General features: G+C 39.9%; 1 protein-coding gene across 1 annotated transcript in view; it reads right to left on the reverse strand.

Moving 5' to 3' along the window:
* dchs1b (dachsous cadherin-related 1b) overlaps positions 1-14,536 on the reverse strand; it is an 84,201-nt gene that overhangs the window by 53,850 nt on the left and 15,815 nt on the right. The gene's annotated exons all lie outside the window — the stretch shown is intronic.

The raw sequence follows: 14,536 nt of genomic DNA on the forward strand, positions 1-14,536 counted from the left end.
AGAGGCACACTTATACTTCGAGACGCCCAGAGAGCCGAGCCAAAAGTGGTCTTATTCATCAAACCTAACCTTGCGAAAATGTGGACCTGACTAGAGTCCTTTAAATCATTGGGATGAGCTGGCAGGAGGAAGAAGAAGCAAGATTACTTTATTACACGGTGCACATAGCTAAGCAGTATTGGAGCCATGACTGAAACCAAAATGAGATGATGTGAAAATGGGCGGTTAGAAAAACAGAAAAGTTTCCTCCAAAAATAGAACAACCTGTTTTGTCTTCTAAATCTATTTGAAGGACACAGAATAAAATCTGGCATTCGCTCATGAATAAGCTTTTCAGGAGTTTGTAAATCATTTGTCCCGTACAGAGTCAAGGTTTTCTTCGACTCCCCATTGAGAAATAACACCTGCTCCAAAATACAACCCATGGATTGTCTAAAAGCCATGTTCGAACCTTCACCCCTTTGAGTCTTAACCTAATAAAAACGCTCTGAATTCAGAGCCTTAATTATGTGTTTTCAGCGCCGTGTGGCGAGAGGACATTAATTAAGCTAAATGATCCCTCCTTTACAAAACATCTTGGAGCATTCATCAAGGAACAAGCAGTAGAATTAGCTCCCATGGCGTGAAATATAGGTGTGCCTTGTGTGGAGCTCTGGGCAGCCTGGACCTCACTACGGGGGTCACATCCACTCTGCTGTGAGAGAGAGGCAGCTGGAAGAGAGGCCAGACTAATGTGTAAAATGGAGGATGTGAAATTGGACGTCTGCTGGGCAAATAAATATAAAAGAATAATAACCCACAGAAAGAAAAAAAAAAGAAGGCACCAAATCTATTCTGTGTTGTAGTTTTCCATTTTAGAAACAGGACCCTTACCTCCTCCTCCACCTTCATATTTCTCAGACAGCACAGGGATGGATGGGGGCTTTCTAGTGGCACTTGGGGATTAGAAACACACACATGAACACACATGGATGCACACACACATGCGTGTCCTAACATCTACATGCTTGGGAGCGCCACACGTGGTTAAACACACACACAAGCAGAGAGGCTGAGGCAGCCTGTGAGGTGATTGTTACCAGATGAAGAAAGGGGGGTCATCCATCCAGCCGCACTCTGTGACAGACAAAAGATTGCACCAACTTCTCCTCGTCCTCTCCTCTTTGTGTGTGTGTGTGTGTGTGTGTCCATGCACATATGTGTGTGCGAGAGAGGGGTCTTTCAAGCATGTTTAAGTAGGTTTTTTGTTAAAGGGGGAAGGGGCTCGTGTCTTTAATTAAATGAATAAGGGCCCCATTTCTCTGTTGGGTTAACTGGCAGCTGGCGTATGAGTGTCCCATTCAAATAGAGTGACATGTTTCATTTGACAATTAAGAAAACAAAGGACTCTCTTTAGAGCCACAGTTGGAGGCTGTATATACTGTGTGTGTGTGTGTGTCCTTGTCAAGATTCTGTTATGAACTGAAACAGACAAAAAAGGGAAGTTAAGCTGAAACAAACAAGAAGCATCAGTTCTGATAAAAAAGAAAAGACGGTGTGATTAAAAGCAGGCCGGACAAGAATGAATGTGAATTTACCTTTCTGCTAATTCAAACCATCGGGCCAAACCTACTGCTGTGCCAGTCAAACTGGCTCATGCACGGAGTATTTACAGTTTTGGAAAGCAAAATTACCTCAGTTTACCTCAAAGCAGCGGTGGACCACATGGGATTTAAAGGTGATGCAAATAAAAACCGCACATGTTGCTTCTTTTCTGCGGGCTGAGGGTCATTAACCTCAAATTTAGTCCCATTTTAAATGTTGGGAAGTCGAGCTCAACACTTATCTATTAACCAGACACTATCTTTCGAAAAAAATGTGCACGCAGTTATGCACACAAATTGTGCATTTGTGTAAAAAGAAGGGAACAGAAACATGGACTGTTTCCCAGCATTAAAGCCTGATTCCTGGAGGTGTATAAAGATACTTTGGGCTTTGAAAATTCACCTCACACACAGTATGATTATGTAATTTTTCCAATTCTGACACACTTTTCCATCCTTCCTTCTGAAGTCTCTTTAATCTTTGATTTTAATTAGCTTAAAAATGGACGAAGACTTTTTTTTTTTTTTTGAGTGGTTCCAGAAAACCAAGCTCTGTGAGCCAGAAATTCACATTAACCCTTATCAGAAGATACAGGCCACAATCCTTCTCCCCTTTTTTTCCCTCTGTCTCCCCATCTTTCCTTATCCTACCCCTTTCTCCTCTGTACTCCCTCCCTGTGGTCCTGCGAGTCCTGTTACCATGGTTACCGCTGCATTTTGGCTCCAACCCCTTTGAAAAACCATCCTGCTTCCCCCACCCAACACACACAAACACACACAAACACACGTGCATAGGCACATTCTATATGTATGAAGTAATGGTGATAATCCGTCACATGGTGAATGTTCATGATGAGTCTGCCTGCGTGTGTCTGTGCCCAGTTACAATAACATGACCCCCACTCTCCCCATGACAGCCATGAAAAATATCTTTGAATGGAAGATTCCTCCCCAACACACATATTTCAGTCTGCACTCGTTCTCATCTGGTCCTTTTTATTTGAGATTACCGAAACAGTCCTGTCATTGCAGATAGATTCATTCTATAGAAAGAATCACAGGCTTTGAGAAATAAAACAAAGACACATTTGTTGTCTATTTTTCTCTCTTTTCTGGGAAATGTTGTTGTTTGACCTGCACAGTTGGTCTGCCCACCAGCCGTCTGCTCCACATTTAATTCCCCTCTGCACTGCACTACCTTTTAACAAATAGTACGTGTGTAGATGTGTGTGCAAGCAGTGTATGTGAGAGAGACATACCCTGTTTCAAGGACATACTCAGACAGATAGAGGTGACGTCACACACACACACACACACACACACACACACACACACACACACACACACACACACACACGATTCCAAATACTGAAGTAAGCTGTGATTAATTGGCTCGGCCCCACCTCCTTTGACCTCCTTCCACGTCTCTTATTGTCATGGTAACCATCGGCACCTCCGCCACATCCTGCATTCGTGCTTTCACACCACATGCTGCTGCATCATACCCTCTCTTTGTGATGTGCTACTTTTATCTCAATGAGCTGTGCGTTAAAATCTAAATCGCAAAATTTAAAAATGTTCAAATCTTTCTCATTTATAGCTCTATTAAACCACTGATTTTTGTATATCATTCCTATTTACTTCATAAGATATGCACGCCAGAAACATTTGTGGAATGTTTTATAACTTCATTTTGACATTGTTCTCTATTAACACAGGTATCTCCTTATAAGTGCATGTAGCTAAATACAGCTGCATTATATGTTCAGTTACAAACATAGCAGTTAAAAAGAGGTAAGATCAGACTGTTGCAGTTCATAATCGTCCCTGTTTGCTTTATTACAACTTACAGCATGCAGATGGGGGTTTTTTACACGTTATCCACAAGTAAACCTAATCATCAGTTCCTTACTTCCTCTGATCTCAATTGCTCCATCTAGATGACTTAAAAGAACCATTCTTCAGATAAGAAACAAAGCAAACCCTTCGATTGATTCACATAGGCCCTTGTATCCGGTTTTAGAGTGGCAGATCCGGCACTCCAAGATTCTTGCAATCAAGCAGCTTCTCTATATAATCGTCCCCTGGAGCAAAGCACAAAATGCTCCCAACAGTCCGCCTGTGGTGTGGTTGTATGCCACTGTGCACGTGTCTGAGCTTTTGTGGGGAAGCATAGATGTGTGGACATGCATAAATGAGAGTGTTTTTGTGTGCATTCAAATTGGAGAACACTGCTTGAAGTAATGATAATAATACATGATTTTCAAAAGACTGCAAAGCTGCCCCGTCTGGTATCATATGGTGTTTTTCAAGAGCTTGTCTGAACTACAAAGGAAAGCGATTGCAACAGTTTTAAAACGAGAACATATTGAAAGGGGCATGGGTTTCCAAATAGTTCTGTGTTTATAAATGGATATGTAACTTTCTTTTTACTATGTGTATACACAGGTATGTTTTGTAGGCGTCTTACTGCTACAGGGCATCCAAGGAAAAGAGACTTCCGTCTTCCGTCTCAGTAAGTCCCAGCTTTACCTCAGGTAAGGTTTCATATCTCATCATATCCATATTGTACAGTAACGTAAAGTATGATCATACCGTGCCATATCTTCTGTTTAAACTTTGCAAGTAACCACAACTTCAAACCTTTTTTAACCTAAGGACTGTTAGGTAGGTTGCCACAACTGCCAAGTACATGTAGGTGTCAAAACACACATTCATCTTTATGCATTAAGTTTTAAAAGGTCTTTTTCTCTTTTTTTCTCTCGAAATATATTGCATGTCATCCGTATTGTCTAATGCAGTAAAAGTACTGCGGGTCTCCTGTAGGTTGAATTTTGTACGCAATTCCTTTATTATATGTCTTAACTGTGAGTGGAACTAAATTTGAGAATAAAATAATACTGATTGGCCCATCTATCTACAAAAGTTGTAATGTTAATACATTGCTTCAGATGCATCATTTAAGCAAAGGTGGTTTGTAAATCACCTTTACCGGTACATGGCTAGAAACCAATAACATTTCCTCCTCCATTCTGGTTGCCAATACATGAGTAGGGCATCAAATTCAATGAAAAATATCTCCCTTCTCATCTTCCAACTACCCAAATGTTCCCACTTGCCGCAGTCGCGCTCCACTGAGCCATGATGTGAAAACATTAGGCTGCGCTGAGTGACATCAGCAAGGACACCAGATGTTGACATTTAAAGATGGCTGCTGCAACTCCCTCCTGTTGACAATTTCTTTGATCCCTCTCATGGCAGTAGTTCAACATCGTCAAGCAAGGGGAGTTGAGTGTCTGCTGGCTTCAAATATCCAGTCTCATGCATGTGCTTGCAATGTTTCTGTATCAGGGTATAGATCTTCTGTTTTTACAGCAGTACAGTTAAGTGTGTTTTTGTTTACTGCAGTTGTTTTTGGGTTTTTTTCAAACACATTGATTTGAAACATCATCGAGTAACTTTTCTAATACTGCTCAATTCTGCTCAATGGATATGTTATTTCACAACCGAAAGATTTATTCCAAGTACTATAAAGAACTTCCTAAACTGTACTCTGCACACCAGGGTGTGTTAGGCCGCAGTAAATCTGATCCAAAACCACAGTGCTGAATTTGGGCCATGTGCACCAAAAAATGTTAGTTCTCCTGAATTGACTTTAGATCTGGATCATCCTTACAATAAAAGTTAAATCACTTACAACAGCAGGGCAGAAGATAGGCCAAAACATATGATTTACCTTACCTAAGCCAACACCTATTACTGAGGCCAGGTTCCTGTAAATGTACTCAGTGTGAGGTTAAAACAACATATAGCAACTACTGTTTCAGGTCAGAAAGATTCATCCTGGAGTCCTTACACGAATCCAACAAAAACAGGTTATGAATGAGCTGACTACAAGACATGAACTCTATAAAAAAAAAAGAAGAAAAAAAATCCCCGAGTTGTACAGTAGTCCTTACAGGAGTTTTCACCAACTCCAGGGTGGGGATACTGAAAGACAAAGTGACAGGCACTTTGAAGAATCCCTTTTCCTTAATAATGAGTTACAGGAGTGTTGGTCAGAAAAAGATAGACCACCCTGAAGTGGCAGAAAAAAGCCTGAAGCAAAATTTTGATTGACCAAAGTTGTCAAGGATATTTAAACCCAAGAGCTTAGAGAAATAATCAAACCATTATTGATGAACGGAAAACTGGGATGAATGTATTTATAGGTATATTATTAGTTTTTAATGTCAGTGGAGCTTTACAAATATTGCTGTGAGTGTTCCTTGAAAAGCATATCATTGCCATTTGTGCTGACATGATTGATTTGTTAGACCTTGGCCAATAAGAAGGCTAGACGAGGAAGCAATAAACACAGTAGTGGATTGTAAATCATCCAACACAAACTGACATGGCAGTCAATTTGACAGAAATAAATTTCTGAGGTTTGTTCCTCATCTGAAGGCTGCTTATTAAATGAATATTCTGTATGTTCTGCATGAATGGGTTCACTGAGTCCGGTGGGCGACAGAATAGAGGACCTCGACTATCTGTCTTGAGATGGGCTTTTGTTGAAGGAACAGACAGAAGTTTGGGATGTGGACTAAGTCTTTAATCAATTTCTCTTTGGTCAATTGATATTCGGTTCCAGTATTTGACTTCTCTTTCTGATCGCCTCTCCATTTGTTGTCATCACTCTTTCATTCACTCCTGTCCCCTGGCCCCCGTGGCAGATCACGATTTGTAAAGTTCATTGAAACAAATCACAGCAGTTGCCCAGTCAAACAGTGAAGTTATTTCCACTCGTGTAGTCCTTCCAGCCCCGTCTGACAGACCACGGCCAGCAACCACAAACACACATGTATGCACACATTCATGGAGGCCCAAAGTGGAAATAAGTCTGACTTTTCTGTGGTTCTTATCCCTATAGCCAATGCTGGGACGGGTTTTACTCTACTGTATTTGTCTCTATCAACATCAATCAACAATATTATGCTTTATAATTCAATTAACATGCTGTATATACAGTAAGTACCTTTGTAGAAGTTCACTTAGACCCTAGACCACCTACATCAAGACTAAGTCAAAACCAGTAAAATAGACAAAAAAACAAGAGGCACTCAACATGATCTGCCAGATCAAAAATGTGTCAAAATGGTCCGTCTGTATTTACAAATGCATTGTTTTAAAAATGTGAAATTAGTCAAGTTATTGTTATTATCTAAATTAGACAATCCAAATCTGATTAAGCAAAACCTCTTCAGTTGTGGTCTTGGCTTTTCGTGATACAAAAAAAGTGTATTCTTTGTTGGAGTGCTTTCTAAAACATAAAACTTACTTCAAGATGATACAGAGACCTTCAAAATGACTAATGATCCAGATAAATCTCAAATACAACTCCAGTGTAATCTACAGAAAGTATTAAGAAAGAGAGCAAAAAGGGGAAAAGCAGGGGATATAGTCAGGTGGGAAGTAATAACAGATTATAAATTCCATTGTTGGAGAGTGGAAACTCTCTTTCTCTCTATCCGGTGTTGCTCTAACCTTTCATAGAAATCTCATGGTGAGAACTATCCTTATAAAAGCCCAAGTCAAAAGAAAAGACAATATGAGGCGCACGCATGACAGAAATGCATCTGGGAGATGTAAAGAAAGTGAGAAATGAGATGTGGACCATATTGAATATAAAATCCTCTGTGTAAGTCGGTGCCTTTTCTGTGATCTCATATAGACCAGGCGAGATCAGCGGTACTGTTTAATATTGTGTCTTTTGGCACCATAAATGCAACACTAGATCTGGAATACCGATGTTTCCCACTCTGCTTCCCCCAGCTTAGCTCCACGTTTGAGATCCTGAGGTGAGAAGGTAGAAAGAGTGGACAAGGGAGATGATTAAATGGATGATTCATTTGAGAAAACAAATATCTGTAGAGTCTGCACAGGCTTTGACCCCCCGAGAGGAAAAATAAATAGCGTTAAGAGAGCTGGGACAGACACAACAGCAGAGCATAGAGAGCCTGATAGCAGCTCCACAACACACACACGTACACGCATACAGACAGAGAGAAGTGCATCATGCGTTTGAGTAGTGACAAAATCTCAACAAAGAAAAATGAATGAAACAAGATGAATTATTCACATATTTTTAGCACACTAAAAATCCCAAGATGGAAAGAAATGTCTGGCCACACCCAACTGTGACTTTAAATCTAAAATCTATAGCTCTGTGAAGCCACAATGACAGAATCTGATACACTGGGAAACCAGCACATTCATCGCCCTTCAACCCTAACTTATTGACCACCTGCTGTCCCAAACTGCAGAACCCCTCCCAAAGCAAATACAATCTAAAGAAACACAGGAAGCACACTAATTTACACCAACTTAACTCGGTGTGTTACGAAATTAGATTAGTGTGACCAAATGAACTGTGGAGAGCCCCCAGATCACCTGCTGCTCGCGTGTGCTGGGTGCGTGCAATACAGAGTTTGCATTCAATTACAATGTGTGACTGTGCGTGTACACGCATGTGGGTGTGTTCCTTTCAATCCACTGTAGGGACGAGAGGAAGGATTCAAGCAATAGGGGATACAACTGTGACCAAATGGAGGTCCAGTTAGGGAAAGAAAGGACGTCTGGGAGACAGATAAGTTTGAAAGGAAACACAATGCAGAAGCAATACAGGAGAGCTGGAACAGAGAGATAGGCAAGCAGAAGAGACAGAAAACCTGTACCTGTGTGTGTGTTTGTTTGTAGTTAAGTCTGTGTTGTATATTGACAATCCTGCCTGCGGCCTTTTGATAACTCTGTGTTTTGTCTGGTGGAGCTATTTCGGTTGTGTTGTTGTGCTCAAGTTGAATGTGTCCTCAAAGCAAAATACAAGTTTTGCAAAACCCTATTTATTTTTTCCTGCACATTATTGTTTAGTTTAATCACCAAATATTCCTGCATTCGTCACATTTGATTCAAGAACAGCCAAACGTGTTGCGTGGTTCGGTCTATATAGAAATGCTGAAACAATATGTTGATTAATTGACTTGTTAAAAAGTCATCTGCAACAGTAATGAGTTGTGTAACCATTCATTGACCAAAAATTGCTCCAGCATGCGGTTTCCTATTTTATAAAATTAAGGACTTGGTGTTTTTTTTTTTTTTATTGTTACAATGAAAAACATTTAGTTTGAAACTGTTGGTGAGAAAAAAGACGGATTTAACAGAATCAATTATGCATTTGGGAAATTGGGATAGGAATTAGTTAAATTTCACACCAATAAGGTGTTTAAATATTACATTGTTTGACTTTAATGATATTGGTAGCTAACCTCAAAACAAGTCCACTGATGCAGAGGTTGCTTTTTGGGACTATGAAGGCATGTCACTGCACCATGATGGAAAATAAACTGTCCCAGTATTTCTGAGCAACAATAACAGAAGGAAAAAAGAGAAATTCTTTCCATTCTTGATGGGCTCGTACACTGATGGGAGATTGATTCCTTTAAAGTAGCTGAGGGAGGAAAAAAGTTGAGACCAATAAAGAAGCCTTAACCTTTAAAACCAATGAGACATGATGTTAAAACCAAGGAAAAACACAATGGAAAGCGTGATACTCAGGAACAGATGAGATGGATAAATGGAACAGAAACCAGTCAGAAGAGAGTGAGAGAAGAAAACCCCTCACTGCCATATGGTACAAAGTATTGTGCTAAATGAGGCGTAAGGCCATCCTCTCCACAGAGGCATTGCCCAGTCAGATCACACATGAATGAACACTGTGATAGGTTTCAAACACAGCATATGCCAACAACTAGTGATATGGAACCAAACAACTGCTTCTGAGGGAAAAAAGAAAGGAGTTGGAATAATTTACTCAACCCGGGCCAGAAACCAATAACCACCAAAAGGCTGAAAAATGCTGTGTGATAAGCATTTTGAGACTGATCGCAACCTAAAATATACCCTAGCATTGAAAAAGAGATTTAAAAGAGAAGAATCACGAAAATCTAGACGATTTATTTTTAAGTTTTGCATGTTTGGTATAGACTTAAGTCTTGGTTGATTGGGGGATAATTAAGTTTTGGAGTTAAAAGTTTGTTTTTTTAATTTGAAGATCGCTAGTGTATCAACCACTGGAGGAAGCCAACATGGACTCAGGAGCTACTCTGATGGAAACTCAACAGAAGATGGGCAACTCTTGTATCTTCTTGCAGTACAAACCCACAAAGAACAACATAACACAACCTAGAATCTACAAAGTTGTCAGCTGTCTGATGCTTTACTTTCAGCAGCACGTTGAGCTAAAAGCTTACATCATACATCATTGTTTATCAGGACAGGAGGCTAACATTTCTTTTTTAGACATGATAAATCACCTAAAGTACAGCTGTTGTTATTAAGTTATATATAGCAAATGGACATATGACAAGTTTAACCTGATGATACTTCAGAAGAAAGAAGACCACCAAAGTACTTCCAAAAAAAAAGTATCACATATCATACTAATCCACCCAATAGTGGTTTAGATATTTCAATAAAAAAGAAAATGTCAGTGTAAAGGGAAATGAAGGTGACTCCTTAGTAAATCAGATTTTTTTTCTCTAATGTCTATATATGGAACATGTTATGAAACTCAATCCAGTAGTTGTTGAGGCAGTTTGACCACAGTGGTGGACTGACAGACCAAACCGCCCAACACACCATTGTTACAGTCTCTAAAGGATTACCGCCACATGTTGGCTGATACAATGCAAACCATTGATTTTAACCTCATCAGGCCTTCACGCTAACACAATAAAGTTAGCAACTAAAGAACACCTGATTATGAAGAAAGTTTAAGGCACGATAATACAATCAAGATAGATGTTTCATTCATGGCGTGCGTTCATGGAGCCTCCAGTGACAAACAGGTGACGAATATGTAGCAAGTGTTGATGGATGTCATAAGAATAGTTCACATAGCAGACACACCATCCTGATCCCTCATCACACACATCCTGTCAGCGCTGGCAGCTGAGAGATGTGTGTGACGAGGTAAGAGAGAGACAGAAATACTGAACCTTAGAGGGAGAGTATAAGCGTGAGAGAATAAGGGTCAGCTGTTAACTGCATGAAACGATTCCCTGAACGTTCGATCTCTGGTGCCTGTTTGTGTGTGAACCCAACCCTTTGTCATCAATTATCACCTGTTAGGTGCAACTGAGGCAAATGTGGGGACAGTGATCGTTCCAACCTGCAGCCTTATCTTCTATTTTAGTGATCGTTGCAAATTAAACACACTGACAGATTAATTAAAACACACAAGATTAAGTTTCAACAGAGCAGGGCGGTATCAAAGCACAGCTGTCACTTTCGGGGAACAGGCAGGAGGGAAGACATCAAGTGGACAATAAATTTAATCCTGCCCACACAATTTCAAGCTTAATAAAAACTACAATGTGTGTGTTGCGTGACTGGGTTGAAGGAGAGCGTGCAATCTCCAAGTGGAAGCCGTGGTTAGATCGAGCTTCAGTTTCCATATGCGCAAAATTCACCTCGATACCAGCTGAGACATTGGCTTGGTGTTACAGGAATCTTAGGCTGAACACCTTCCTGTTTTTATTGAGTCACCTTATGTCTCTGTTTCTATTAGTTTATCAAATGTGATTAGTCTCAGTTTGTATGTTTTTTAAATATGATCACTCTTTCCTTATAGACCCATATGGAGTTTAGCCATGGGGTCCCAGACTTTGGACTTCAAACTTAAAGAGGCTGATTGCTCTGACAGGCAGAGGGGCTGTGTTTATTTAAGTGGTTTTGCGGGAAGTTCAGGAGGACTAACTCCACCTGTCAAAAGAAACCTGTCTACTGCATGTTTTTACTCTATTTCAGTCAACTTCACACCACACTCACATGTTTTTGTGTTAGTCTTTCCTCCTTTTGTTTAGCATGAATACAAGCAAGTCTCAATGGGCCAGGAACTGAAGTCTGTCAATCAAAAAAAATAACTTAATAGGAAGGTAAAGTTGCTAGAAGAGAATTAAATCTCCATCATGAGGTCAGAATTTCCCGATATCTGTAGTTGTTGCACGAAAAAATATCTTCATAACAATATCCGTATTCCTGTTCCACTTACTATGATCTCGGTATTGATGGCTGTAACTGTTGGAATATTGTGGGAATATGTCGGAATATTGCAAATACTTGCTCCCCACAGGATAAACCATGATATTTCATTTATACCTTTGGATGTCTTCATTCCTTCAAATTGTTCATTTTAAAAGCATGCTGTCTTGCTATTCTTTACCAACATGCAATGAAGAACCATGATGTAGTTTAACTGCAATGCCAGCAAGCTGTTCTCTCAGTGTCTTGTACAACTCCCAGGTGAACACATCTGCGTGTCTGTCAATTTGATTGACTGTTGTTGAACAGGCTTGACCACGAAACCACATGGTGAACATCACAGGAGAGATTCATCACCTGCTGAAAGCAAGTTTCATGGCTTCAATTGTCTACACATGTACACATACAGTACACACATGTTGGACATATACTGTAGGTACGCACTTGAATGTAAACACAAGCCAAGAGCTTTCTGTTTTGCAGGCTTCTTCTCAAAAATGTGTTTCCATTATATTGCGTTTTTTTTTTTGTTAAAATGCCATTATTACTAATAATGGAATTTTCAATTATTAGTATTGTAGTCTAATTGTTGTTTTATTCCTTTTCTATACAATGTTTCTTCATCTGCTCATCTTTTGATGTTTTGGTACTTCTTTTCACTCTTGGCATGTCACTTTCTCTGAGATCTGCAGTGGCTTCCTAGTTGCTACAGGTCATGCCTGAATCAAGTAAGTCCTTGAATATGAAAGAAACTCCACAAGGCACAACCTACACAGGATGTAAATTATGCATAGCCTCTCAAAACCCCTAAGTTCAACATGGATGGAATCACATCAAAGTATTCAAACAGGAGATCATTTCAGTAACTTATTTTTGCAAATACAAGTTTTTTTAAACTATCAGAATGCTTGACTTTTAAACATGCTTTCGACTTTGTCACAGGCAAGAGTTCAAGCAGTTCACATACCTTTACAGGATATGAACCTGAATCAAATGAGTGCAAACACACGGACATGCACACACACACACACACACACACACACACGTGCACACACACAAATGCACCATAACTTCTCCTGCCTGGGAAATGTTTCAAGGAAGTGGACGTAGAGGAAAGCAGGGAAACCAAGAAATAAATAACTTCTTTGTGTTGCTGCTACATAAACAGTGCAGCGTATTACAGATTACTATAGTAGCCGAACTGATAAGAAACTTCCTACACACTAGTGCTGCACATGCATGTGTGCATGAGTAGAGGATATAAGAAAAGAAAAAAAAAAAAAAGGAAAAGGAGGAAAACAAGAAAGAGAATGGAATGGGTCTGGACAAAACAACAGAAATATGAAAACTGGAAAACTTGAAGGATGGTTTTGGCAGCAAAGAGAAAGACAATACAATGCTCACAAATCATATTGCTTCAAACACTTACTTTATATCTATTTCCTTATGTAAATATTAACAGCTTGCTAATTTTCCCTGCTTAAAATTCAAACTAAGCCAGCCCAACCAGTATAATCATTTCCAAAGTCAAGTAGTGATTGTTATCTATTGTAAATACTTGTACAATTCTGAGAACATTGTGCCTCCGTCTTGCCCTGTTGGGAACATGACAAACCCATGGAACCTGATTTCCATGCCAAATAACATCACACAAAAATGTAAGCTGGGCCTACTGGACCAGCTAACCCTATTCTTCACTTTGTCACTATCTTGACACAGTAAATACTTAATGCTCCACTATCTCGACAGTTGGTTGGCAAACAAATCGAGAAAATAAGAAAAATCTGCTGCAACATCCATTAATAGGCTGTGATGTCAGGTCTAACATCATTGTGTGTGTGTGTGTGTGTGTGTGTGTGTGTGTGTGTGTGTCCTATTTGAGTGGCCTCATATTCCATTGGCCGGTAAAAAAAAAAAAAAGTTTACTCCAACTACAATTATCCTGAAAATCACAGTCCCTGTGGGGAGCCTCTTACCCCGAGAACCTTGGCTCGGTTCAAGCAAGCCTTGAGGAACGTGCCGGAATGAGCATATCAAGCCTTATTCACTCACTTTAGCATACAGGAAAACCACCCGTGATGTCTGGCATGGGATTACGCCTGCACCATGTGCCAGAATAACTGCCGGCTAGGATTAGAAAAACGACAACAGTTGATTACAACAGTTGCAACCACTGGAATCAAGGTCCAAGGGGTTGATTGAGTTGGTCGAAGGTAATAATAATTTAACAGAGCAGCCTGATTAGGGGCAAATTACAAGGTTCAATAATTCATGAATGGACAGACTGTATCCATGATTGGAAAGACAGCTCAGAAGTAAATCACTGTATTGCTATTTTCATCCACATCCCATTTTTTTCTTTTCCTCAATCTTGTTACAGAACAACCGTGTGCCTCGATCTCTTCATCATTTTTAAATGTGTGTATCAGATCAATTGTCTTCTGTCTTTCCTAAGGAATATGCCTGTGCAAGTTTCAACAAAATTCTAACCAGCCACCTTTATAAATCCACGGTAAACAAAGCTGCACAAATGTAAAATGTATGTATTTATCTATACCAGTTCTGGTGATATGATTAGAGGTCCATTATTTTTAACACTGCAGCCCTTTTAAGTTGTAGCAGCAGGGTTTTTCAGAATGCAGAGAAACAGAAAATCGTCAGAGCAAAGGGGTACAACCAGCCTGCACAAATAGTTGGTCCAAACGGTGCATGGTGCCATTAAGGCCATGCTGAAAGACAAACTTTTCATTTTTCAGGAGATGTCCTCCTTACACATTAGAGCTGCAGGAATCCAGATAAAAGCAAGACAGCCACGTTGCTTTGAGATAGTGCCGCGATACCCAGACCTCACCCTATGCTGATGGCTTGGAAAC

This window comes from Symphodus melops (genome assembly GCF_947650265.1).
Source record: "Symphodus melops genome assembly, chromosome: 11".
In the NCBI taxonomy this organism is placed as follows: Eukaryota; Metazoa; Chordata; class Actinopteri; order Labriformes; family Labridae; genus Symphodus; species Symphodus melops.